The 24,214-nt window shown below is 43.9% G+C and overlaps 1 pseudogene; it reads right to left on the bottom strand.

Annotated features, from left to right (window-relative positions):
* LOC137439296 (spectrin beta chain, non-erythrocytic 1-like) overlaps positions 1-20,389 on the bottom strand; it is a 30,703-nt pseudogene extending 10,314 nt beyond the window's left edge.
* Between the last annotated feature and the right edge of the window lie 3,825 nt (positions 20,390-24,214).

Below are 24,214 nucleotides of genomic sequence, written 5' to 3'. Positions count from 1 at the left end.
GGTTTCGATGTGTAAATATAGGTGGGAAAAGTCTGATTTAATTCCAGGCCATGAGGAAACAACAGATTAAAATTTTGAAAGGGGGTACAGACTTTCTATGGGCACTGTATCTTGATTATGTTACATCTGAGAATGACCGATCTACATCAAAGTAGATCTGCCTGTGGACTCACACTCACCATCTAGTATTTTCTTGCCACTCACAAAGAAATTTAATCACGTATGTCAAGCTGATTCACTTATTCATCACAACATCACAAAGAAGAGTACTCATCCCAAGTGACGGGAAAAACTATCAAAAGTATACCCTTCTCTCTCTCTCACTCCCCGTCTCCCCCTCCACCCTTCTACAATCCCCTCTCTCCACCACTGTCCTGTCTCTGTCACTTTCATTCGAGATTTCGACATAATTATTCAGGCCCTGAGTTCCGATCGTGAAATACGGAATCAGATTTCGTATATCAGCTTTTAATAAGCCAATACGATACATTATTCAATCTTGCCGGGAGCCAATCACCTTGCACCTAGCCTCACACCAGCCAATCAGCGTAAGCACTGATGGACGAAAGGACAGCCATCCGTCTCTGTCTTATGTATATCGATGACGAAACGTATTCAGTAATTGGGGCTGTTGGAGGAGTCGTTGAGGATTCTGGAATGGAGAGGTGGGTTAATCAGGAGTTCCTCTGAACAAACAAAAAACGACGGAAGAAAGGAGTGGAAAAACCAAAAAAATGGCGGCTGCACGAGGAGCCGGGAAGAGGATGGCCTGTGTGTAGTACAAGTAGCGTCTGGTACACTATGGCGAAAATGGAAGACACGCGCATTACCAGAGAGATGATGTCCCTGACCAGACAGAAAAAGCCGTTGTTTTATTTGGCGAAAATAAATTTGGAGTTGGACACTTTCATTTTCGGACCAAGTGACCAAGAATTGGGACCAAGAAGCAGATCATTAGACCCAAACATAATCCCTGTGGAGAGGTCTAGCAAGGACCGCACCGTGCACGTCTCTCTCCGCAGTACCTTTAAGTCGTCCATCCGGTCATTCAGGCTGGTCATCTCCTGTAAGACGCGCCGGAACCTGAGATTGGCGTCGAGGCGGGCTCGCCGTGTAGCCAACAGCCCCTGCAGGTGCTCCCACAGCTGCTTCATGTGACGACACCTTGCATCTATGCGCCGGGCTTCGTGATATCCCTCCGCCTGGAGCTCGCGTGCCAATTCCACCATGGCTTGCACACGTTCCTCGTACACACAGACGTCCACTTCGATCGCCTCGTGCTTCTTGATGGCGGCTTCCACAGACGCCAGGTCTCGGCCAAAGTTATCCTGCAGTCCCAAGAGCGAAGCAGTTTGCTCAGATGATGTTTTCGAAAAGGAATCAAATAGATCGCGTAGATGTGCTTCGGGTCCTTGAGGTCGATTACCTGGAGCGCGAGGCGTTGATTCTCCTGAAGCCACGTCTCGCGCCGCATCACCATTTGGTCAAACTGAAGAGCCATCTGTTCCAATTTCTCCTGGTGTGCCAGCTCGACACTTAGGGTCATCTTTCTCTTGTGTTAGGCCTTTTCGAGCCGCTCCCATGCCTGTTCAGCAAGCAAGAGGTTTGGAAAAGGTTCCAAACTTATAATCTGAAGGACAAAAGTGAGTCTGCCAATGTTATTTGACTACATGTCATTGTTGCTGTGCTGTTGTGTTATTTGACTACCAAATAGGTATTTGCTTTTTCCTCTGAAACTACAACAAACAATTTCAATGAAACGTCACCACAACCTTCATCACCCATGATGTACCAGTTTGCTCAAGGCATTAGAAAAATTTGGGTCTGAGGAAATACAGGATGTGAGGGCGGTTGGGGAATGGGTTGCCCCCCAAAATAGGTATTTTTATTTTTTTGTTTGTTTAAATTCTTATGATTATTTTAGTATGATTCTACATGCTGCCCTGTCTTCTAGAAACCATTCAAATTTGTTTAAAATACCTTTAATCAGTGCAGTATACTGTTTATTCTACCAGGTGAGTGCCAGGGGTATTGCCCCTATGTTTGGTATACATAGTCAAGACTCCTGGAAGAGCTAGTACACTGAACTGATCAGGACGTAACAGACAAAAACAGGAAGCAAAGCACGCGTACATGGAGAAGGAAACTCCAAGAAGGAAAAACTGGAAAATTAGGAGGGATGAGGGTGAGGTTAACGAGGGTAGAAAATATCATGGTTTTGGATTGGGGACAATCTGAGTTGGCGGTGAACATCTGCGTTGAGGACCTGGAGGAAAGAATGACATTGAAGAGGATGTGGAGGTTGATACTGTGGAAATGTAACTCATTGATTGGGACTGGTAACGAAGCAGATAGACGATTTCGTAAATGAATGTCAGGAATGTGCACGAACATGGTAATCTCTTGTCCACCTGGTCACAGCCCCAGGCTGGAGCACCCCCCTATTGTTTGGTAAATGGAACTCGCAGCAGGAGAGGAGCGAGCTGGTGCCAGTGAGGCGACCGAGTAACATTGCTGCGGAGAAGGGATTACGATTTCAGCGCACAGAGGATTAACTGAAGTTTGCCCATATAAACAGAAGAGACATTGAGTCAAAGGGCACTCATCCTCAGAAGCCCTGCCCGACGGAATGAACGTGTACCAGGAGTACGGCGCTGCAGCCACGAAAGAGGGACTATGCGGATAGAGTTACCTGGTCCATTGAGTTAACGGTAGTTATTACTATTTGAAACTAGTTAATAAAGTTGTGATCTTTCGTAAACCTGTGACATCATTGGAGTCTTGAGTCTCACACCACTTCCTCGACAATCTGGAGGCACCGCTGGATTTCGAGTGGACGTCGCCAAGGTAAGCATGGCGTCTTGGGGATGGTCCATTATGAAATACGAACTTGTGTTTAATTCTGAACATGGTGGAGGATGTGTGTGTGGGGCTTGCCGCGATATAGGTAACATAATCCAAGGAGTGTAAACGTATTTTTGTCACGACCGTCCGAGGTAAAAGTCACGGATGGAACGTTTTAAATGATTCTATTATTCGTGTGCTTGCGAGGATGCGTACGGTATACACTGGGTGTTAAGAGCCTTACTCTGGTCTGCAGGCAAATCGGCTCCTGAAGTGCACCATGAGGCGATTTGTTTGCCGGTTCGGTAAGGTTCGGTAAGGTCCGTACACGTGTAAAATCGTGTACACCCGTTTTAAATAAATAACTAAATACATAATTTTTTCCAGTTTTCCCGCCATTTCTAAAACTCGTTTGATTACAATATAAATTAATGACAGACAACGCCATCTCATGCCGGTCCAGAATTATTGTGAAAGATGGCGATTGGATGAAAATTGCATACCGACACTCCCTCACTGGCCCTCATTGTCCCTCATTTCCATTCCGGCTACCTGTCTCCTGCTCCCGCTCCTTCTCCCTCCCTCTAGTTCCCATTGGCGGACGCTTTGCGAGAAGCAAAGCGTTTGTGTGAAACCTCAACCTAAATATAAAAATTGATCTGCTTGGTGTTAGTTTAAGGGCTGTTCCAAATTTATCCTGATTATGAGAGATAATTACAGGAAATGTGTACTGTTCTTGTTTGGTGATTATCAGACAGATAGAGAGAGACAGAGAGACAGACAGAGAGAGATAGACAGAGAGAGACAGAAAGTGAGAGAGAGACATAGACAGACAGAAAGAGAGACAGACAGAGAGAACCACAGACAGAGAGAGACAGACAGACAGACAGAGAGAGATAGACAGAGAGAGACAGAAAGTGAGAGAGAGACAGACAGAGAGAGATAGACAGAGAGAGACAAACAGACAGAGAGACAGAGAGAGAGAGACAGAAAGAAAGAGAGAGAGACATAGAGACAGACAGAGATAAAGATGATATTCAGACAGATAGAGAGAGACAGACAGACAGACAGAGAGAGATAGACAGAGAGAGACAGAAAGTGAGAGAGAGACAGACAGAGAGAGATAGACAGAGAGAGACAAACAGACAGAGAGACAGAGAGAGAGAGACAGAAAGAAAGAGAGAGAGACATAGAGACAGACAGAGATAAAGATGATATTCAGACAGATAGAGAGAGACAGACAGACAGACAGAGAGAGATAGACAGAGAGAGACAGAAAGTGAGAGAGAGACAGACAGAGAGAGATAGACAGAGAGAGACAAACAGACAGAGAGACAGAGAGAGAGAGACAGAAAGAAAGAGAGAGAGACATAGAGACAGACAGAGATAAAGATGATATTCAGACAGAGAGAGATAGACAGAGAGAGACAGAGAGAGAGACATAGTCAGACAGAAAGAGAGACAGACAGAGAGAACCACAGACAGAGAGAGAGATAGACAGACAGAGAGAGACAGACAGAGAGAGAGACAGACAGAGAGAGACAGACAGAGAGAGAGAGAGACAGACAGAAAGAGAGAGAGATAGACAGAGAGAGAGACAGAGAGAGAGAGACAGACAGAGAGAGACATAGACAGACAGAAAGAGAGACAGAGAGAGAGAGAGATAGACAGACAGAGAGAGAACATTTTTGGGAACGTTTTGGGAACATTCAAATGTTGGGTTTTGCTGACGTTTCCACAACGTTGTTTCAACGTTTTTCACATTACTTTCCTGCAACATTGAACTAATGTTGTTGTAAAACGTTTCCACAATGTCGCTACAATGTTTCACTTTCGTTGTTGCAACGTTTTGCTCCAACGTTTTGGGAACATTCAAATGTTGGGTTTTGCTGACGTTTCCACAACGTCGCTACAACGTTTCACTTTCGTTGTTGCAACATTTTGCTCCAACGTTTTGGGAACATTCCAATGTTGGGTTTTGCTGACGTTTCCACAATGTCGCTACAACGTTTCACTTTCGTTGTTGCAACGTTTTGCTCCAACGTTTTGGGGACACTCAAATGTTAAGTAAATCGGATAAGAATTCACGAGTTATTTAATTATTAGCGATTAATGAAGTACTTATTTAATTAATTACATTTCTTATTACATTACAGCAATTACATTACAGTAATTACCTGAGGTAATTACAGTAATTACAGTTCCGGTAATTACAGTAATTACAGTAATCATTACAGTAATTGCAGTAATCTTATTACAGTAATTACATTACATTAACTCAGGCACCTTTTGAGTAAGGAAGCTGATATTTGGACATGACACTGACCAAGTGATGTGGCTGTCAAGGAAAATTTTGATTTATTGATTAATCATTTAATAAATTAACTCGTTGATTTATAAATGACTTATTTAATTAAAATTCCTCAGAGATACATCTTCGGATGAAATACTTGCAGATTGGTTATGCTATGAGCCAATTGATTAAGGAAAATATTTTGTGATGGCCATATTGGCAATTTCGTGGCCATATTCGTGGCAACTCAGTTAGTGCCACTGCACCTTTAAAATGCATCCCTGCGTTCATTTTTCGATCGATTGAGTTGAAATTTTGAACAATCGGATCTGGACTGTCGTTGTTAACGACTCTAGCACGCACCCGTCCAATCAGGATGGAGCGGTGTGGTCCCCGGATCATCACTGCCCGCAGTTTTAATTAGTTTTACTTTTCTCTTGGTCATATAATTTTGAAGACATGCATGTCATGATATAGGAAATGTTTGTTCTGTTGAACGGAATAAATGTTGTTTATTTGTGTGGGTGTGTATTTTTGTGTATTTTGGATATATTTTCACGACTATTTCCAGTTAACATCCTGCAAAATTTGCACATTTTCTGGCCGAGTCGAAATTGCGTTGAGTTCCTATGGCATGCGCCATTAAAAGTGCTGTGTAATGGTTGAGCTCCCTTTATTTCGTTTTGGTCATGCGGATGAGCAGACAAAGTGACGAATGCTGTGGCTGGAGCAGTAGAAGCAATGTTTTTTTTATTGAAATGATCTAATTTAATTCAACGTGGTAGGTGGGCAACACCACAAAGCATACCTCTTTTAAGGTGTGTACAAACCCATGAACATTTCAGCAATCAATACGATGCTGAAATGATGTAATTTAATTAAACGTGGTAGGTGGGCAACACCACAAAGCATACCTCTTTTAAGGTGTGTTTAAACCCATGAACATTTCAGCAATCAATACGATGCTGAAATGATGTAATTTAATTAAACGTGGTAGGTGGGCAACACCACAAAGCATACCTCTTTTAAGGTGTGTTTAAACCCATGAACATTTCAGCAATCACACAATGCTGAAATGATGTAATTTAATTAAACGTGGTAGGTGGGGCAACACCACAAAGCATACCTCTTTTAAGGTGTGTTTAAACCCATGAACATTTCAGCAATCAATACGATGCTGAAATGGTGTAATTTAATGAGTAATTTAATGAGTAATTTAATGAGTAATTTAATGAGTAATTTAATGAGTAATTTAATGAGTAATTTAATGAATAATTTAATGTGTAATTTAATTGTGTAATATGGTCGACCTTGGGTTTGTTTGGGTTTTGTTGTTTATTTTTGTGGGTGTGTATTTTTGTGTATTTTGGATATATTTTCACGACTAATTCCAGTTAACATCCTGCAAAATTTGCTCGTTTTCTGGCCGAGTCGAAATTGCATTGAGTTCCTATGGCATGCGCCATTAAAAGCGCTGTGTAATGGTTGAGCTCCCTTTATTTCGTTTTGGTCACGCGGATGAGCAGACAAAATGACGAATGCTGCGGCTGGAGCAGTGGAAGCGATTTTAATTGTTCAATGATTATTCGATATTGTTATGACTTATTGTCAATAGGTATACTAAGTGGCCATGAGGTAGCCTGGTGCTATGTACAGTTTTATTCTATTGTTGATTATACCACATAGCTGTGGTGATAAAGGAAATGTTCGTTTTAAATAGATGATGGTGATAGGACCATGACTATAAAATCATGATGATTATTATGAATGATATCATAGGGTTCAAATGCAGAATGATTGCAGGAACTTGGGAAAGAACTTTCAAGACCTATGGGATAAATTGGGTGTTACAAGCGATGGAGTTTCAAAATTTAGCATGATTGAAGGAATTTTACAGTCTTATTTCAGGAGTTTTACGAAATTTATATTGCCAAGAGATTTGGGTACTATTAAAAGAAAAAAATGATGAGATATTTTTCCCAAAGAACTTTAATATCTGCCATCCATTTTGGCGGTCTCACGAATGAAGGATGAGTTGCCTTTAGTGGTTGCAAATAAAATTTGTGGAGACCAGGCAAAATGGGGAAATATGTCAGATATGACCCTAGGACAGAATGGTGATTCATCAATTGACATGAGGTATGAACCAGAGGTGACGACCGATGAGCTTCGATCTCAGTCAATGGATGGACCTGTCCTGACATCATTGGGGAAAGGGCTTATGCAAGGAGTCATCCAAAAGGATTAATTTGATTTATTGATGAATATTGATAAATTAATTGAAATTGAATAATTGAATTGAACTGAATAAATTTAATTGAATAAATTTAACTGAATAAATTGAACTGAATAAATTGAATTGAATATATTGAGCGTTTGATTGATGAAAATGCGGTCTCAAGAAAGAAGCTTTGATATCTTTGTGAGATATTATCAACAGAAGACAACCTTGGAGAATTGAGCAAGGTGGTGAGTTTATATATAGATATATGTGCGGTTACCATTGTGTGATTTCCCCTTCAACAGAGCGGACACCTGAGGATTCACCCATTTCATACTGACCCTCTGGCTCATCTGCAAATACTGATCTGTGAGATTGGATTGTGCAAAAGCCACAGGTGAGAGAGATTCTCTGGAAATCACCATTTGAACAGGTGGAGAGATCCTTCCTGGAGGTACGAGTGAAGCTTTAGAGGAACAAACTACAACACATCCAACGCTACTTTGATAAAAGGCAAAATGGGAAATGGAGCCTGCAAGAATACACAAGGACAACCAGAGATTCCACAAAAAGGTACTTGTACACATCATATGTATGACCGTTATGGTGCCGAAGCTATAAGGCAGGTCGAGAATTGGTATTTGTGGACAAAGGGACATAATGAGGAGTTTCCAAGAGATGGTACATTTGAGCGAAGTCGATTGGAAAGATTGGAACAAAGATTGAAAGCCAGGAAGAGACAGAATCTAACGGTAGACTGGCTTGCATTCCATCTTTGGGATGGTGAATCCAGACAACGGGAACAGCAAGAACGGATAACGGATCTAGAACTTAAAATAAAAAGGATACAGGATACAGTGGAGGAGACAAATGCACAACTGCCCTCAAAATTAGGAATGAAAGTGACAGTTGTCCCATCTGATTTCCAGTTGTCTCCCCAAAAAGGATGGTACAGAGAATTTTTTCGTGTTTCAGAAGATAACGAGAGATTGCAGTGGCAACTTAGGGATGTAGAGATGCAGCCCAGCAATACAAGTGCACAGGTGCACAGACCAGGCAACGTCAGAAACCGGTGTTTCAAGTGTGGACGGATGGGACATTGGAAAAGAGGATGTCCGTATACCAAAAGGAAGACAAGTTTGTTGTGGAAAACCATTCAGGTCCGCACAACTTTAGTCCAACGGTTTGGTTTAATTGCATTTAGATCATCAGATCATTCCTGTAAGTAGAAATACACAATAAGCATACGATGCGACATCTCATAAAGCCATTCATATCAGTCAATGCAAGCAAGCTAGATATTCTATAAAGGCGTACCATTAACGAGGCTACCGATGTAACATGTCACAAGGGAGAAGTCTCGGAGCACTGACACAGCAACGGGTCTTATAGTCACGCCCCTAGTGGGGACAACAATGACAGCGAGCAGCCAGCATCCCCACCCGGGTTCAGTACGGATACGATTTCACTACATTCACCCCCCGTCAGAATTATACGGCCGCGTGGCTAAAAGCGAGTGAGCGTCAGCATGGGCGCGGAGTATCAGTCGGCCCAACCGTAGCGGGCCGGGCGGCGAATTTCTCTGCCAGCACGCGTTCGAAATTCCCCGGGTACGGCGTCTCGTAACCCTGTATCCCCGGTGTCAGAGGCGTCAACAGGGTCGGGTGATGAAGGGGGTAACGCCAAGTCGTCGGACCCAGGCAGTCTCGACGGGGGGAGGGTCGGTGGACTATCGGCGATGGGAGCGTCGGGAGAGGTCATAGTCTCATAGATGGGTTCGACCGGTTCGTCCGATTCCCTACTAAGGTCGTCGACCCCGCAAGGGGCAAGATGACGAATGGAGACAGTAGTCTCACGACCATCAGACGTCATCACACGAGCATGCTCAGGATTAGCCTGGAGAATCTGCACTTTGTCCACAAGGGGGTCGTACTTGCTCGCGTGAACTGCCCGTTTAAGGTAGGCCGGCCCGGGCCCAGCGAGCCAACTGGGCAAAGACTGTATACACCCCGAGCTCCTGGGGTGGTGGAAAAGACGCTCGTGGGGAGTTTGGTTAGTTGCCGTACTCAGGAGTGCCCGGATTGAGTTCAACGCCGCAGGTAGCGACCAAGCCCATTTATCGAGGCCCCGGCCGTGGGTCCGGAGATGGAGCATGACGGCCCTCCAGATAATCCCGTTGAAGCGTTCGATCTGCCCATTAGCCTGGGGTCTATACGGCGTGGTGTAACTAGACGCAACGTTGTTTTGGAGCAGATAGCCGCGCACCTCCTGAGACAAGAAGACTGCACCCCGGTCGGTATGGACATAGGCCGGGTAACCGAACATTGAGAACAAGTTCTGTAAGCAACGCATCACCGTGGCAGCAGTCATGTCCGCGCACATATAAGCAAAGGGGAATCGTGAGTACTCATCAACGATAGTGAGCAGATAGCGAGAGCCGCTCGACACCGGCAAAGGGCCCTTGAAATCCATCGCCAAGCGTTCCCACGGGCGTGTAGCCTTCACCAGAGTCCCCATAGGGGGGTTATAGAAACGCGGTTTGATTTCCGCGCAGATAGCGCAGTCGCGACAGATACGGCGGATATCGTCAATCGAGTAAGGGAGATTCCCACTCCGCACGAAATGAGCGAAACGCGTTACGCCGGGATGGCCCGTAGTAGCATGCAGCACCCGTAGGCCCTCCAACGAGGTGATACCAGCACATGTAGTGGGGCGCGATAAGGCATCGGCGGCCTGGTTATCCTTCCCTGGGCGATATTTGATGGTGTAACAGAAGTCGGCGAGTTCGATACGCCAGCGAGTGATTTTCTCGTTCTTAATGCGCTGGGCGTGTAAGGTGTCGTACATGAACGCAACGCTTTGCTGGTCCGTGATGATTTGGAAGCTCCGCCCGAGTAGGTACGGGCGCCATCGCCGAATAGACTCGACGATCGCATACGCTTCCTTTTCAACGGACGAGTGCCGCCGCTCAGCGGAGGTAAGAGTCCGTGAAAAGAAAGCCACGGGACGTCCCCCTTGGGAGAGGGTCGCCGCGATGGCCTGATCCGAGGCGTCACTTTCGAGGACGAACGAGCCGCTCTCGTCGATGGTTGCTACGGCGGCTCGGGCGATGTCGGTCTTAAGACCTTCAAAGGCCGTCAATGCGGCCGAACTCAGGGGAAAAGTGTCGCAGGCCACAAGGGGGCGAAGTTTCGCGGAGAAATTTTGCACCCATTTGGAGTAATGGGCGAACAGCCCAAGGTCGCGTTTCAGGGACGCCCGATCGCAGGGAGGGGCCATGTCGAGCAAAGGTCGCAGACGTTCCTTATCCGGAGAGACAGAGCCATGGGTCACGGTGTACCCCAGAAGATCTATGGTGCGTAGGGAGTATCGGCACTTATCCTCGTTCATAGTTAAGTGATACCGTTGCGCGACCTCAAGGAAGCGCTTCAGATTAGCGTCATGGTGCCCTTGGTCATATCCACAAACCGTAAGGTTATCGAGGTAGACGAAAACATCGGTTAAGTGCTCCCGCGCAACGAGGTCATCCATGGCCCTCTGGAAACAAGAGACCCCGTTCGTCACCCCAAAGGGCAATCGTGTGAATTGGTACAACCGCTGCCCCGACTCGAAAGCGGTATAGATACGATCCGCCCTAGAGATAGGGATCTGGTGGTACGCACTACGGAGATCGAGAGTACTATAGACCGAATACTGGGACACCTGTTGCACTAGCGCGTCCATCCCCGGAAGGGGGTAGGCATCCAGCTGTGTAAAGCGGTTAATCGTTTGGGAATAGTCGATCACCATGCGTTTGCGATGGGCCTCACTGCGCACCACTAAGACCTGGGCACGCCACGGCGACCTACTAGGTTCTATGATGCCGTCTTTCAAGAGCTGAGTCGTTTCGTCCGCAATGAATTGCATGTCCGCGCGAGAGTAGCGTCTCGATTTTACCGCGACAGGGGTACAGTCGGAGGTTAGATTGGGGAACAGTGAAAGCGGACGGACGTCCATTTGCGCTAGGGCGCACACCGTTAGCGCGTCGTCCGCCCCCACAACAAGAGTGTCAGGCCCACCGAACTCCATTACCAGACGTCCATGCAGCTTAAGAAAATCGTGTCCTAGCAGAATATCAGCACATAATGCGGGTAAAACCATAAGGTGTACATCAGGGAAAACCCATCCCTTTAGCACTAGTTTCAATCGGCATTCCCCTTTTGTGCTAAGCCGGAGTCCCTGGGAAGCCATGAAGATCCGTCTCGTAGACCGCCCGATCCGCCATCCATGCCTGAGCACAAGTCGCTGGTCGATAAAACTATCCGTAGATCCGGTGTCCACCAAGGCCTGAACACAATGGCCCTCAACCATAAGGGGAATAAGGGCTTGAGCCAGGCCAGACGAGGCAGCTGGGAGCGGGACTGAGCCCCCCGAATGGGTCGGACCAGCCTCGCGGGTGGATCCTACACCAGCAGCAGTTTTGCGATCGTGGCCGGAGTCTGCGTTGACCATGGGGAATCCATTATCGTCATCAGAGGGCTTTCCCCAGCATTCCGGTGTTTCGCGATTCAAAATCCGACGAGAAAAGGCCTCCGTAGTATTTGGCATCGCCTTTTGACACTCCTGGCAGATAAAGGCTTCCGTTGTAGCCGAAATCGCCTTTTTCGTTTGGTCGCTTTGACAAAAGGCTTCCGTAGTATTCGAAATCGCCTTTTTCGTTTGGTCGCTTTGACAAAAGGCTTCCGTAGTAGTATTCGAAATCGCCTTTTTCGTTTGGTCGCTTTGACAAAAGGCTTCCGTAGTATTCGAAAGCTGTTTCTTCCCTTGCGTGGCTCGAGGTTTGGCCAAGGACGCGGCCTTTGTCCCCGATGGAGAATGAGACGGTGATGGCTGTCCGGTGGCGCCAGTCAAGGTTGTCTGCGCGCCCAGCGGGCCGCAGAGAGGGGCCCTCCCCTTCGAAGTCGGGTAAGGCGCTGGGCTCGTGGGTTCTGCTACAAGCCCGTTCAAGGTTGCCGCGCCTGCGCGACCGCGGCTGCGCGAGTCGAAGGGCCGCGAGCCGCGTGCCGATTTCTTGCACACTTTCGCGTAATGTCCCTTTAGCGAGCACAAATGGCAAATAGCGTCACGTGCCGGACACACGACTCGGGCATGACGAGGCCCTCCACAAAAAAAACATGCGGCCCCGCGCAAGGCCTTGGGTCTGCTGGTCGTAACGGCAGCTGTCAGGGTAGGGTCATCCTCCGGAGCATCCCGGAGTTCAGCAGGCGGATCCACGTCCTCGTCAGTGGTACTCTCCGGCCGGGCGTGTAGTGAGGTGCCCGCCAAAAGGCGCGTGCGATCATAGGCGTTCGATTGCATCCGCGCTTCGGTATACACCGTCGCTTGCTCAACCGCCGTAGCGAAGGTCAGGTCGGTCTTCTCCAAGAGTTTGAGACGTAGTTCCTGGGAGGAGACCCCTGCTATGAAGGCATCTAAAAGTCGATCATCTTTAGCCTGCTCGGGAGTCCGTGGCTCCTTGGCGCTGTCCAGCATGAGCTGCCGGAGCTCCTGGGCGTAATGATCCATAGGCTCGTTGGGCTGCTGCCGCCGCGTCTGCAGCAAATAACGCGCATACACAGGGCTTTTTTCTTTTATATAAAGCCGCTTGAGCTCCGCGATGGTAAGATCATACGTCGTGCATTGAGCGACCGCGTGGTAGACCCGGTAGTCGATTTTTGAGTGTAATATTGCCAGCTTCGCGGCAGGCGTCGGAGCGGTCTCAGGCTCATCAAAGAGATGCTCCAGTTGTCGGAGCCAGTGCTTGAGTTGCAAGCCTCCGTCCGTGGCTTGTGGGTCGGCGCTGAAAATGGACACCGTCAACGTCTTGTTGCCAGCCATGTCAGCAGATCCTAAATGCAATTAAGTGTTGTGGAAAACCATTCAGGTCCGCACAACTTTAGTCCAACGGTTTGGTTTAATTGCATTTAGATCATCAGATCATTCCTGTAAGTAGAAATACACAATAAGCATACGATGCGACATCTCATAAAGCCATTCATATCAGTCAATGCAAGCAAGCTAGATATTCTATAAAGGCGTACCATTAACGAGGCTACCGATGTAACATGTCACAAGGGAGAAGTCTCGGAGCACTGACACAGCAACGGGTCTTATAGTCACGCCCCTAGTGGGGACAACAATGACAGCGAGCAGCGAGCATCCCCACCCGGGTTCAGTACGGATACGATTTCACTACAAAGTTCATAGGGTAAACCAAGATCAAGGGTACCAGTGCTGACCGATACCTCAGACAATGATTAGGCCTTCATTGCGACAAATCCCAAATGACGATTGGCCTCAACAAATTAGATTACTGGACAAACATGAATAACTGTCGATGATTCTTGGGTCTGAAAAGTTTTCGGAGCAAGAATTATTCATTTTTCTTTTGCTTGTAAGCAAATTGATAATTAATTGATCAAATGCCGAAATTGGATCTTTTATGTTGGGCACAAAATTTTAAATTTACAAAGTTTGGAACAATTGCTTTGCAATTTTTTTGGCAAACCAAGTGACAAGAGTCACATCATGATCAGGTGGGAATTTCGGACTATTGTTCCACACGATTGATAGGTCAGTGGTCGACTGACATACAAATGGGTGGGTAGTCAAATTTGGATAAATTATTGTGGGAACTGAAAGGGTAATGTCAATGTGACGTCATAGGGGTTTTCTAAGAATAAACTTTTTGGTCCATTTGTGTATTAGCGCTTATAAAATTGAAGGACAAATTTTGAGAAATTGAAATAAAGTTGACACCCATCCGGATCTGTAAATAAGGGTTCCAACGCAAACAAATACGCATAATGCATGTGTGTGTGGGTATTTTGTGTGTCAGTGTTTTTGTTTTTGTGTATCAATCTTACAAGATTGTTGACACCGACAGTGTGCCTTGTCTGAAAAATAGATAGTTCCATGGGGATGGGATCGCATATCGAGAGAATTCATAAAATAAAAAAAATAGAAATATAATTTGATTATGAAAATTATCACTTTTGTCAAGGGAGATGGAGAATAAAGATTTGATTTGCTGAGTTATGAGCAGCTATTCATTAATAGTAAAAAATTGGAAGTAATCTTGGGATTCCATTGTGATAGAATTTATATGAGAATCAAAGCTATTTATGGATATGAGCTTCATAAAAAAATGTGGTAGTACAAAATTAGCCAAATTTTGGAGAGGTCTTACACTGAATTCCCAGAGTACTCTGCTCACGGATTTTATATATACTAGGGCATGCCCGTACTATATATATATCTAAAATTATATCCCCCCCCCCCCTCTATTTACATGAAATGGTTTGGTCCATTCGCAAAGCCAAAGCGGACGGCTTGCGAGTACGGTGACAATCCCCCCCCCTCTATTTACATGAAATGGTTTGGTCCAAAGCGAACGGCTTGCGAGTACGGTGACAATCCCCCCCCCCCCCCCTCTATTTACATGGAATGGTTTGGTCCAAAGCGAACGGCTTGCGAGTACGGTGACAATCCCCCCCCCCCCCCCCCCCCCCTCTATTTACATGCAATGGTTTGGTCCAAAGCGAACGGCTTGCGGAGTTTGGTAAAGAAATCGCCATAGCTCGGTAACTACTTCTCCGATTAATTTAAAACCTTGAAAAGGCACATCCTCAGGTCCCCAGCAATATACCTGGCAAGTTTCAAGTATATCGGACCGGTAGTTGTCGAGAAACAGCGGTCGCATACACACACACAGACACACACACACACAGAGATTACTGGAATTATAGATGGATATAAACTTGAATTTTATCAGAATATAAATTGGGCTGTATGTATGGATGTGTATAAGGCATAGATGATATGGTAAAATAGTAAAGGAAATTTTGCTGGTTTGAACTATTGTGAGTTTTGAGTTCTGGAGTTCAAACAAAGTCACTGGTTAACAGATGAGAATGGATAGTAAATAAATTCTTCGATGCTGGGTAAATTAACTACGATATTACTAAGACTTATGAGAGCTATTGCTCTTCCTTACACCAGTGCGAAATTATTGGGAAAAAAAATATATATATATATATTAGATCCAACATAATGAATCTATAAATGAATGTCAGATGGATAATATCCTCAATTTGTACTAATTATTTGATTGTGGGTAAAGGAATTAATTTATCATAGTGGATTGTTAACAGCAGCCTGAAAATGTCCTGAGAGTGCATCCATGTAATCGGAAATCCCAGATTTGTTTTTACAAACAACATTTTGGTAGAGGTCTTGTGTGGACGAGCACTTCCTTGGTAGATAAAAAACGGTACTGGCAGCCACTTTGCGGCCAGTTAGGCCAAACAAATTGAGAGGAAATTGTAGTTAAATACGTAAGTTACACATGGCTATTTGTAAAAAGGAAATTTGTTGAGATGGGAAACATTTTTCGAAGGTTTATTAAAGTGTTATAATATGACATGTGGCAAGGCAAACTATTGGATGGGAAAATTAGATCTGGCTATAGAATAAATTTATTGACCCCTTGAAGTTAATTCTTCGAATCATTGTTTCACTGGCATTTTTTGTTCAAATTGGAAATAGTTTGGTAGGGCTTTGGTTAAAACCTTTGGTTGCGGTATCTTCGAACGAAATGATAAACCATAGGAGATTGATAAGAATAGGAAAAAATATGGACCCAAAATAGAAAGTTGGATTCATGCCCCTCATTGCAAACAAGCACATGGGGCTAAGGTGGACGATCCCACAGAAAATGAGGCTGCACCTAGCAGCCCAGCAGAACATTCAGTGGCAGATAAATGATAGTCGTGATTTACAGTCATTTGAATTACATTTTAACACCCCTTGCATTGATAAACATTACATTTTCAACATGTGATAAAAAAATTACGGAATTTCAAGTGGCCCAATATCTGAAAATGTTCGCAACATATTAATGTACATTTGTGCCAAATTTGGTGCTTGTTTCACAAAATGCACAATTCTTTTGAATGTTTGGGCTAAGCCGCCCCACTATATTCCTACTTGGGATAGTGACATTTATTTGCCTACATGACATACAATTACCTGCTGATATTAATACAACATGAGTGAAAAATGTATCACAACTACACTCATGATCAGGGGATTGAGTTCAACCCCGGGAGATAGGGGGATCAGGGTAAGACAAATAATCTGATTTATGTTACATATTAAGGGATTTTCTTTATTTACCTTTTAGGAAGCTTGTTAGTTTGGTATATAATGTTGAATGTCATCGACATATAATTATGTCATAGGTATGAATATATACAAGGAGTAGCAGACTTGTTTGTTGGTTTAGTAGTTATTTTGGCAATTGTTTTAGTGGTGGCTTGCTTGAAAGCCTTAGTGATGGTGTGTCTGAATAAGGCAACCAACAACACGATGATAACGCATGAAGTGACAAATGAGGAAAGAAATGTGGAACCAGAAAAGGAAGACTTTTATGGCGACATAAATACTGAGATTAAAAGATTAAATCAAGTGATGTTGCAAATGAATACAGTAGAATTAAGATAATGGCATAACGACAATGTTATGAGTTGTGTCAATTACAATATCAGTGAACTCATATCACCACGAGTGACACACTGTTAGGAAAAAAAAAAAAAAAAAGGGAAAAGAAAAAGTGGAGAGGAATTATGGTAATAATACATTATGCTTAATTTGTTGGTTTGGGAAAATTGTTGTTGGGAATTAGATATTCCCGTTTGTGATTGTAATCATATACAATTTATTTTCTTAGAGTAGTGCTAAAATACCTGCATGAGTTAATTTTTGAACTATATTAACCTGAAAGCAATTGTGGATGCTATTCTTAGTTTAGTAGTGAAATACATACCTGATTGAATATTATTTGTGTGACGCATATAAATGAATATAACTTTTTTGTGTTAAGGAAAAACAACAAATTGTTGAATGTGAAACTGTCGGAAGATATACATGATTATGCTGATTTCATGGTAAGATGTACCCTATCTGAGTCAGTGTGTGTGGAAAGCAGATTCAGATGTGACTGAGCATAAGGATAAGACGAGATCACATTTGAAGGGGGTGCTAACGGAATTGGGAAGAAGTTCGAGAAAGAAAATTTGTGGCTAAAAAAATGAAGTTAAACGTGGCATACACCCTCTTTCTCAAAGAATGATGAAGACATTCTCCCGTGTAACTTGGAGATGGATGCTTACCTTCACCAAGGAAATTTATGTGACCATTTGCCTGGATCACACTGCAACATATGAAAGAAAGGCGATCACTTACTCTTGTTTGAAGGCTTAGAACATTCATCACATCAGAAGTTGCAGGACAACGACACCTTACCTGCAACCTCTGTGAAATGCGGGGACATATGTTATTACTTCACCAACTTCCAGGGAGCCAGCATGGAGCTGCAAACCAATGGCTGTGCCTTTTCACAACAGCTGTGCACGATTCTGCGGGCCACTCCTGGTATGGACCATGGATGAACTGAACACCATGGTCCCAACATCATTGTGGATGCATCCGGCATCCCTGTTCCACATCTTGCTGGCCAATCAACGTCACACCAATACTTGCTGCCCACTCACAATGAGGGGGGAGGCAAGTCGACTACAACTGGGTGAAGGCCTTGTTCAGGAATTACTATGGTTTACAGCAAAAAGTGGCAAGAATGCTACATGGAGAGCAGGGTCAGTCTATGACCCCGCAATGTTACCACAACAGCGAAATCCTACACGAAGTAGTGCAGGTGCTATGAAGACATTAGGAGAAAATGTTTCATACCTGGATTCAAACACAAGTGATCAGCCCTTCCTTTCAAACAAAGTCAACATTTGTGTGGAGGCAAACGTTTTTGCCAGATGGTGCAGATGCTTTACAAAACTTGAAAATGAAGTGAAATTGTTGTATCTTGGTGATGGTGAAGTGTTGTTTTGAAAATATATTTGTGATGCAAATGCAATAGATTGAACAATATGGAAGGAGTCAATGACCAACGAAATGTTTTGTGATTCTTGCAGGATGACGGTGTATGCCTAAGGGAATTTGATTACCAAAGTTATGGTTTGAATACGTGTATTGATATTTACTTGTAGACATTGATTATTTACTTATCTATCTATAATTCCACTAATCTCTGTGTGTATGTTTGTATGTATGTATGTTTGTATGTATGTTTGTCTGTGACCGCTGTTTCTCGACAACTACCGGTCCGATATACTTGAAACTTGCCAGGTATATTGCTGGGGACCCGAGGATGTGCCTTTTCAAGGTTTTAAATTAATCGCAGAAGTAGTTACCGAGCTATGTCCATAAAACGATTCAACCAATCAGAGAGCAGCGAGCTATCACGTGTGCCGAACGTGGCGAACAGACTCTGCCTCGGACGGCACATTTGAGAGTGTATTCATTTATTTCCCGTCGGCAAACTATGTTGGCGCTATGTTGGCGTTAAACTATGTTTTAAAACTAATTAAAACTAATTTGCGATTCTTTCGCTTTGTGATGCGATTTGCGATTGCGTTAAACTCGCTCGGGCATTAAACTATGTTTTAAAACTAATTAAAACTAATTTGCGATTCATTCGCTTTCCTGAGTGTTTGTGCACGCGATGGCGATTTCTTTACCAAACTCCGCAAGCCGTTAGCTTTGGACCAAACCATTTCATGTAAATAGAGGGGGGGGGATTGTCACCGTACTCGCAAGCCGTTCGCTTTGGACCAAACCATTTCATGTAAATAGAGGGGGGGGATTGTCACCGTACTCGCAAGCCGTTCGCTTTGGACCAAACCATTTCATGTAAATAGAGGGGGGGGATTGTCACCGTACTCGCAAGCCGTTCGCTTTGGACCAAACCATTACATGTAAATAGAGGGGGGGGGATATACTTTTAGATATATATATATAGTACGGGCATGCCCTAGTACTTATAATGATGTTTACTTGCAGTGATTGATTATTTACTTATACTTGTATTGATGTTTACTTGCAGTGATTGATTGTTTACTTATATTGATGTTTAGATTAATGGTTAATATAAACAAAAACAAAAAGATGAGGGAATTGTGGAAATGTAACTCATTGATTGGGACTGGTAACTCATTGATTGGGACTGGTAACGAAGCAGATAGACGATTTCGTAAATGAATGTCAGGAATGTGCACAAACATGGTAATCTCTTGTCCACCTGGTCACAGCCCCAGGCTGGAGCACCCCCCTATTGTTTGGTAAATGGAACTCGCAGCAGGAGGGGAGCGAGCTGGTGCCAGTGAGGCGACCGAGTAACATTGCTGCGGAGAAGGGATTACGATTTCAGCGCACAGAGGATTAACTGAAGTTTGCCCATATAAACAGAAGAGACATTGAGTCAAAGGGCACTCATCCTCAGAAGCCCTGCCCGACGGAATGAACGCGTACCAGGAGTACGGCGCTGCAGCCACGAAAGAGGGACTATGCGGATAGAGTTACCTGGTCCATTGAGTTAAACAGTATTATTTGGTATTGGAATGAAGTGAACTACCAGTTAATAAAGTTGTGATCTTTCGTAAACCTGTGACATCATTGGAGTCTTGAGTCTCACACCACTTCCTCGACAATACCACAGATGCTTGGGAGGGGAGGGGGAAGCATGGACAGAGAAGAGGGCGCAAGACCATAAAGGAGGCGGTAGAAAATAGAAACCACCGAAATGTCTGCGATGGCAAAGTGATAAGCCCATTGACTCAGCTTCAGCATCAGAGATTCCAATGATCTTGAAGGCCATGGTTTCCGCAGCATCAAGCTGAGCAAGATGTGAGGCAGGGGGGGACCCAGAGGGGAGAGCAGTAATCCAAGCTCCAGATGAAAGCCTTGTAGGTGGACAAGAATTCAGGTGTGCCAAGGAAGGACTTTGTATGATGGAGGATGTCCAGTTCGAGGCTGGCTTTGGAGGCCCAATTTAAATTGTGGTTTGCCCAAAAAGGATCATAGCTGATAGTGAGACCCATGACTTTAAATGACTGACCCTCCTCAAGAAGGTTGTTAAGAAAGTAGATAGGAGCGAACTGCATACCCTGCCCTGTGGTTGTGAAGCTGAATATGTGTGAGAGATGGGGAGGACCTCAGGCTCGTGTATTGCTGAACAATGCAAGGCCTTTGAATGCAATTATCCCAACAAGTCTGCCATTGCCAAACATGGTCTCAAGGCAGGGCACACACCCCTGTGGGATAGGGTTAGCATTTTGGGTTCAACCCAGAGAACAGGACCAGAAGATGGATTCTGGAGGCTAAGCACGCAGAGGAAAACAGTCACATTCATCATGCAGGAGGTGGTGGACTTGTCGTTAGCGTTTGGACCACTCTTGCACAAACTAACCAGGGACTCCCTGAATTTGATTGGGGATTCCACATAACACATAACCCAGCTTTTCTATCAGGACAATCTTTACCCCCAGGCTTCCCCTCCCTGTCACAGTGCAAACTTATTTATTACATTAATCTTACGCACACGGATAATCCCGAATTGTGTTTGATTTTAATGAAAGTGACCGATTATTCTCTGATCTTATCAGAACATTTGGGTTGCAATCCAATGGGGCTACATGATTGTTTTGTTTGATCCTTAAATGTGTGAATGTTTTTTTTTGTTGATTTGGCAAGGTCAGAATTCTTGGGCGACATGATACACGCGTTGATTGGCTGTCCGGTTTTGCACACCCCCACTTTTGGGTATATAGGTGGATTTGAGATAATTTTTATCACTCTTGAGAAAGGTTAGTGGATGCATGTGGCTTGTCACATGTCGTTAACCGAAACGTTGAGCTCGTAATTGTTCAATTTCAGGTTAAAGAACTTCCCATGGATTTGGTTTGATTATACTCCCAACTGCAAGTCTACAGTCACATGAAAAAGTAAATACACCCCATGTAAAGTTTTGACTTTTTCAACATATTTCAACATACAGCTATTAGATCTTCATTTCAACAATATTGACAGATAAAGGTGATATAATATAACAAATATCATGAAGCATTTACATTTTGTAGTCTGTTGTATAATTTAAATAAACAAAAATGCTAATTTCTCATGTGAAAAAAGTAAGTACACCCCTACATTTATCACTACTTCAAATACATAAAATTAGAATCAGGTGCACCGGCTCAGGTGCAAATGATTAGAACATCGTTAGAGAGGATCTTGGAGGAATGTGTCTTATTTAAACCTCAGACATTTAGTTTGGTTTGCTCTTTGTTGTTGAAGTGTGTGGCGTCACCATGCCTAGATCAAAAGAGCTCTCTGAGGCCTTCAGAAAGAAGGTTATGGATGCCTACGAGTCTGGGAAGGGATTTAAAAAGATCTCCAAACAAATTTAAATCAATTATTCGACTGTCCGGAAGACCATCTACAAGTGGAGAAGATTCCAAACAACTGCCAACTTGTTCAGGCCAGGCCGCCCCAGCAAGTTCAGCCCGAGAGCAGACCGCAAGATGCTGAAAGAAGTCTCTAAGAACCCCAGAATGTCATCAGGGGACCTACAGGTAGCTCTTGCCACTGTTGATGTCAAAGTCCACGAGTCTACCATTATAAAGAGGCTGCACAAATTTGATCTGCATGGGAGGTGTGCCAGGAGGAAACCTTTGCTGTCCAGAAAGAACATCATAGTAGGAGACCAGCCTGTAGGTCCCGTGACCAAATTCTGGGAACAAAGGTTTGAAAGTGTTTTTGTGTTCCCTGATGAATACCGAACAATTTTGACTTGGGCTGCCCCCTTGAAAATGTCAGGCATTTCCGGGAAGGGTCAACAAAGGTCAAACAGGGGTCAAAATTCAAATATATTCCAATCGTGTCGATATGCATATCAAATTACTCGTCTAGTCATGAGGATTCCAGAAATGTATAGTTTGTTATACCTCCGACCTTAAATGAGGGCGCTATGGTCAAAAACGTCGAAAGGTCAACGCACTTTTGACTGGCGGTCAAATTCACCAACACAGTTAACATTGTCCGATTCTAATGATTTTAGTGTCTAATAATATGTTTTCTGACATGGCAAATTCAAATAAGCAACTTTTAAAAGTAAAGGTGGTTGCCATAACCTTGAAATTTCAAAATGGCTGGCAAAAGGTTAACATAAATTAGCCAAAAACATCAATTTTTTCCCAAACCCATGGATAAGAAATTATTAAATGTTTGTCACCGAAACGTCACGAACAATTGAAACACTCTATTTTTAAAACAAAATAATGATTTTTAATTATGTGTATCATTTTTCTTTAGAGCACATGTATAATATTGTGTACCATATAAAGTGCATAGGTAAATGATGATGATGGGCTGTGAATATCTGGTAGTCATTTGTTCTGTTTCATGACGTCCACATACTAGTAATTTTTACAAACATTTCTTCTGTGTATTGATGTAAAGTAAATATGATTATGATCCCCATAGGATCAAGACTAACATCTGCTCTGTATTTTTATATTTTAGATCTTCTGGGAACAATGTCAGCACCAAAGTCAACACCAGTACTGAAGCCTCAACCAAACAGAAAAAGAAAACGAGAGGAAATATCTGGACTATGTAATTTGTGTAATGAACATTGCGATGAAGATAAAAGCAACATTTCTCCTGAAGCATGGGAACGCATGAAGGGCAAAGCACAAGATTGGAAAGGGTTGCATAAATTTGGAACTGTTTATGATTCAGTCAATTGGGATGCAGGACCGAATGGTGTCTATTTTCATAAGGCATGCAGGACTGCATTGGCAGCTCAACGTGGACTTCAACAAGCATTAAGAAAAAGAGATCAAGAACAGAAACAACAAACAGTGGACACACAAGAAACGCATGCAAAAGACCAGCAGCAAGCTGGACGATCTTCACGTAGCACAGGTCTCCTTCATGAAAAGAATCTGTGCATTTGGTGTATGAAACCAGAAGACTTGAAAAATTCCAAAACATTATGTATTATCCAACAGTTGAATGCGTGGAACACCTTCAAGTCACATACAATACACTTGGAAGATGACCAGATGAGAGAAAGAATTTTAACTGTCATAGATTCTACCCCTGATCCCTTTGCGTCAGAAATACGCTATCATCGTTCCTGCTGGATGAAGTATGTGAAGCCTCACTACAAACATTCTGATTCATCTGGTGACCGAATGCACTTACAGAACGTGCGACTTACAGAGGTTAGACAGATGTTTTTTAGGCATGTCCGTACAGTTGTGCTGGAGATGAATGAGCCAAGAACATTACAGGGTCTTCTGGTTGATTATAACCAAATGAGTGCAAACTTTGGTTTTGAAACTGTGATGAAAACCAGCACAATAAAACACATGCTTCAAAATGAATTCAAAGACAACATTGGTTTCCATGATCGTTTCCACAAGAACCAGAGCACAATTGTCTATGATGCATCTGCTGGTGGAAGTTACATTGAAGCAGCCATTTATTCTTGGGGAATAAATGATGAACAGTTACTAAACAATGTTGCAAGGCGTCTGAGAAAGAAGTTTACAGAAGAAGTGGGTTTATCTTGGCCTCTCCGTGTTGATGAGCTTGAAAATATTGAAGAACCCCATGAACTTTTGCGCCAGAAGGATGGAATGCCAGAACTTTTGCGCCAGAAGGATGGTACACAGAAGGATGGAATGGCAGGACTGAAGGACTGGAAGGAGAGAGGAAGGTTCAGCTGGGGCAGATGGTTCGGGCTTGATCCCGCACGGGACGCCGGGCTGGACCTCGACGGCCACCGATGCCACCGATCCTGGTTCCCGTGGGGTAACGGGTCGAAGCTGCCTGGTGGAGCCAACGCTGCCTGGTGGAGTCAAAGCTTCCTGGTGGAGTCAAAGCTGCCTGGTGGAGTCAAAGCTGCCTGGTGGAGTCAAAGC

Source organism: Myxine glutinosa, chromosome 14 (assembly GCF_964187855.1).
Source record: "Myxine glutinosa chromosome 14, kmMyxGlut1.1, whole genome shotgun sequence".
In the NCBI taxonomy this organism is placed as follows: domain Eukaryota; kingdom Metazoa; phylum Chordata; class Myxini; order Myxiniformes; family Myxinidae; genus Myxine; species Myxine glutinosa.
This window is presented reverse-complemented; position numbering and strand designations above follow the sequence as displayed.